Genomic DNA, 4,980 nt, shown 5'->3' with positions numbered 1-4,980 from the left:
CCAGAGGGACTTTGACAGGCGTGTGCAGAGCTGCTGCTCAAACGGCCCAGCCCGAGGGCTGGGTCACTGGAGCCCAGACACACGGTGGGCGGGGCCCGTGGGCAGATGCTGGCTGCCGCCCTCGACCGGGTGAGGGGGAAACGCACGTGGGAGTCACCTGTGGCCCCTGGACTCTCTGCCCCTTCCCAGTCGTGCCTGGCAGGGACCTGGGTGACAGGAAGGGGCGGCCCCTCCCCCGTCCTTCCTGTGCCCAGTGCTCCGCCCCCCCGGCAGAGTCAGAGAGGGGGACAGAGGACTGGGGGGCTTGAGTAAGAGGTGGTACCCCCCCCCACAGGGGATGTCGGAAGACCAATGAGGGGCAGTCACAAAACAGTGACAGTACAGACCCCAATTTATATTAATTTGTTAGTATAAATTAGTAAATGTTAATTAATAAATGTTAGCCCGCCTAAGCAGCAGTACGAGAGCTGCCGCGGACAGTGACCCTCCTCATGGTCCACATGCCTGGAGACATCCCATCTAAAACCTGCTTTTGTGTTTTCAAACCACTACTGCTTTTTATGAATCTGCAGGGAATAATTATATGAATACATTCTTTTTTTAAAGTTTATTTATTTTGAGAGAGCTAGAGAGAGAGCATGAGGAGGGGAGGGTCAGAGAGGAGGGAGAGTCCCAATCAGGCTCTGCATTGTTGGCACAGAGCCTGACGTGAGGCTCGAACTCGCAAACCACAAGAACATGACCTGAGCCAAGACCAAGAGTTGGATACTTAACCAACTGAGCCACCCAGGCGCCTCTGTACGAATATATTCTTAAGAAATTTTCAGCAGTTTAGATATTTCAAAAGTTCCCTTTGCTCTAGAGAATTTTAGTTTTCCCGGATTATGTTGTGTGTTTTGGGCTCTTCTCCAGAGGGAGCCATTGTTCACGTAAGCCGATTCAATCTGGTTCTGCCGTGTACGCCGGCTTCCTCACCTGGGGTGTCTCTGCACACGCCTCCTCCCCGCCTGTAAAGAGACTTTATTCTCTTCTATCCTATACTCTTAGCCCACCCCAAACACCCAGCTCACACATCATCTCCAAGGTGGGGTTTCAGATTTTTTCCCTCCTTGTTCAGAGTAGAAGCAATATTATCTAAAAGACAATTGAATGACCCCACTTTTCCAGCAAAATCAGAATGTTGTGTGGCTACAACCTGGCAATAAATGGTTTTGATTCGTTGGCTAATTTTTGCATTAGCTTCTGTGCTGCTGTGTGGACAAGTGTGGCTCTGATACACCAAAAGATCTACTGAGTCAGATGCTTACATGACTGAGTTACTCAGGCGGTCCCTCATCTCAATTATTAAAAAATGTTAACAAAGTAAGAGATGTTCCGTGTTTTAACATGAAATGCTTTGGGCAAAAATACAGTGTTAAGGAGACCGGGGTTAAGAAGAGGGAGGGCGTGGCTGGGAGGAGGTTTAGAATTTTGTGAAAGGGGGTCAGAGTGGCCTCAGTGGCGAGATGAGATGTGAGCGAAGTCTTGAAGGATGGGCAAGTGCACCAAGTAGGTGTCTGGGAGAAGAGGTTCCCAGGGGGAGGGGAGGAGAGAGGAGAGGACAGCCAGTGCAAAGGCCCTGAGGTAGGGGCCACTGGCTCACTTGGAGAACAGTGGGAAGCCAGCGTGGCTGCAGCCAGTGAGCCAGGAGAGAAGTAGCAGGAAATGAAGAGTCAGATCACATAGCACCTTGGAGGCCTAGGAAGGACTTTGGTTTGTTTTTTTTTTTAATATAATTGCAACAGAAAACCATCGCAGGGTTATAAATGCTGATTTTTCTCTTACAAGGTCCCTCTGGTGACTGAGCTGTGGAGGCAGGGACAGTGGTGTGTGAGCTGGGCACCCCGTCAGCTTGTGTATGGGGTGACTTAACCAGCGGATTGAAATAGCCAAGCTGGTTTTGAGAAAACATCACAGGGGCGCCTGGGGGCCTCAGTCGGTTGAGCATCTGACTCTTGATTTTGCCTCAGGTCGTGATCTCATGGTTCGTGGGTTCAAGCCCTGTGTTGAGCTCTTTGCTGACAGTGTGGAGCCTGCTTGGGATTCTCTCTCCCGCGCTCTCTCTGCCCCTCCCTGCTTCTCTCAATCTCTCTCAAAATAAATATTTTAAAAAAGAAAACGTTATGGAAAACAATGATTGCACGTCACTAAAGCCCTTCTGCAACATGGTGTATTTGTTTATCATTTGAAAGGAAGATGCTGGCAGTAAACGCGCGCTCCCTCCGAGTCTCTACCAAGTCTCTCTTTTCGTGTCTTACTCCCTGTTGTTGGACGGCTCATTCCTTTGAGCGACTTCGTTAATAACCAGAGACGAAGCCTGAGCCTTTCCCCGTTAACATTTGATCTAGAAATTCAACCTCCCTGACATTCAGATGCACATTTGATCTTTTCTTCCATTTTGTGTTTGAGCCAACTTAGCTTCCTCATGTTCAAGCTAATTACCGGACTCTGAGGTGGAGACGTGGCCACCCACGTGTCCTGGGGGTGGGGGTGGGGGGGAGGGAGAGCTCAGCAGGATGCAGGACAGTGTTTCAAGCGTCTGGCCACTCACTTTGCGGGAGGAAAATGTGGATTGGTTTAAAGGATGAGGCAAACAGGAAATGGATAGAGTGGGTCCCTCTGTGTCATTTGCACCAAAAACTTTTAAATGGTTTTTGAAAAACCCTCTTAGATTTAGACCCGATAGCAGGGTGACAGTTTCTCACCAGATGCACTCATGTTCCGCACTGAGCATGGGCTCTCGGCGGCTGGCTCGGTCCTCAGCTAGAGAGAAAGATTAGATCAGTCAAGGCAGAAGCTGTCTCCCCCAGCCATCAGTCACACCGAGTTAGGCTGTCAGATTTCTGTTTAGATTTTATGAAATGCACAGTGAGTTACTCCTGCTCAGTGATTTTCCTCTGTCTTTCACGTCCCCGTCACTCTCCAAGCTGCCCCGGCGGAATTCTGACAAGCTGTCAGACACAGACGACTTCTCCAGAATCGAGGGGACACTTGGTCATCTAGAAGCATCCATCTTCCCGTGCTCCAACCACACACAAGCCCGGTGTTGTTTCGGCAGCCACTGCTTTCTGGCTCGGGTCAGCAGACCCACCCTGTGGCCAGGGCGCAGCTGGGGTCTCAGAGGCACCCTCCGCCCTGGACAGCGGGTGAGATGTCCGAGGTCAGGAGAGACCTGCAGGGGGCTTCTGGAAGAGATGTTCCTTTCTCCGGAGCGAGCTTCAAGAGGTAGCTCTTGGATGCTTCCCTTGGATGCTGTCAGGCAAAGTTGACTAGATGGAGACTAGACAGAGCCCATCTTGATTCCAGATCCAGATTCAGGACTCAGGAGAGCAGAGACACAAGGCCTTCATAGGGTGGGGCCCTGGATCAAGTCTGTTCTGAAGGCCACTCCACCTCCGACAGCCTGTTAGGCGAGCTCATGACTTTCCTGTCCGATTCAGCTGTTTTCAGTGAGTTTTCTGTTTCCTGCGGACAGGACCCCACTCCCTCAAGGGTTTTGAAGAACTATCGTTCCTCGTGCGTAAGGCATCCAGCGTTTCCCGGAGGGCAGCTTTGAAGTCATTTGATAAAGTCCAGTGCTGCATTTGCTGATTATCAGGGAGGATCTAGAGTAAAAGGTCAGGCACGTGACGTTGCACGAGGCCTGGTGCTGATGACGTGCGTGCTGACCCCTGTTACCTGTCACGCTTCGTTGTCGGGTCTCAGGGTCAGCACTCGGTAGCGCCAGCTGGTTTTCAGTAGTATTTTGTGTTTTTCTATATTTGAAAACGTTTCTACATTAAATATATATTACTGTATCAGTCAGAGAATATTATTATTTTTTAAAATACGGAACGCTTCGCGAATTTGCGTGTCATCCTTCCTCAAGGGGCCGTGCTGATCGTCTCTGTGTCGTTCTAAAGCCCGTTTAACAGACGTGTACGTGAAGGGATCATGTGGGCACATTTTAGGCATAACATTTCAATGGGATCAAAACCTTCCTAGTATTGCTTCAGCTTCTTCATGAAACTCCTTTTTATTGTATTTGGTGAATGTTCGCCCCTTAACTGAAAAATGAGATTTGAGATGCATTTCGGAGCTGTGCGGTTTCCACTCACGTGTAATGGTCAGCTGGGAATTGTGAAAGTCTGTTTTCTGCATTCAGTTTACAAGAAAAATGACAGCCGGGCGCTGGGTCCTGAGAGAGTAAGGGCTTAAGTGCCCGCGCTGGAGGGGAATGTGTAGATGAGGGTTGCAATGCCTCGTGCCCTTTGGTCGCATTCCCACAGAGCCGTTTGCCCCAGGCTGCTCTTTGGCCACCTCAATGCAGGCCTGGGGGCTCCCCGGCTCCGTGCAGGTTAGCCCTGGGTGGGGGCAGGAGGGAAATCGGTGAAGACATACATGCCAGGCTCCGGGGGGGTGGGCAAGGCCTCCATCCACCAATGTCCTGGGGCTGACATAACCCAAACTTCTGTGCGCTGTGCGGGCCCAGTAATGGCAACTTCTCTCTCACTGTGCCCGGGGCTAGAAGGCTGGGTCTGGGTGGGCTCCTTCTGGGGCCCTGGAGGGGAACTTACCCCCGTTTCTCTCCCACGGCTGAGCGTCTGCTGACTGCCCTGAATGTTCCGTGTCTTGTGGAAGCACCTCCCGAAATCTGCCTCGTCTCCACGTGGCGCTCTCCCTGCCCCTGTGTCCGCACCTGCGTTTCCCCTTTTAAAAGCCACCAGTCGCCTTGGATTAGGGCTTATCCCACGCCAGTGTGACCCCGTCGTAACAATCACACCTGCAGTGGTCCTGTTTCCAAATAATAAGGTCCCGTTCTGAGGCTCGGAGGGCTAGTGAGGGTTTCAACATGCGGTTTTCGGGAGGATACCATTCAACGTAGAGTGCTTGCTTCCAGGGAAATCTCAGTATGTTTCCTTCAGCACAGGGTGGGAAAGCGATGAGAGTTTCTGGGCTAAC

The 4,980-nt window shown here is 51.2% G+C and overlaps 1 pseudogene; it reads right to left on the bottom strand.

Moving 5' to 3' along the window:
- Nucleotides 1-3,861: 3,861 nt before the first annotated feature.
- On the bottom strand, nucleotides 3,862-3,955 carry LOC120243460 (annotated as a pseudogene).
- Nucleotides 3,956-4,980: the final 1,025 nt, after the last annotated feature.

The sequence above is a fragment of the Hyaena hyaena genome, unplaced genomic scaffold (assembly GCF_003009895.1).
Source record: "Hyaena hyaena isolate Hyena2069 unplaced genomic scaffold, ASM300989v1 scaffold_343, whole genome shotgun sequence".
Lineage (NCBI taxonomy): Eukaryota > Metazoa > Chordata > Mammalia > Carnivora > Hyaenidae > Hyaena > Hyaena hyaena.
Note: the sequence above shows the minus strand (reverse complement) of the source record. Positions and strands in the feature narration are given on the sequence as shown.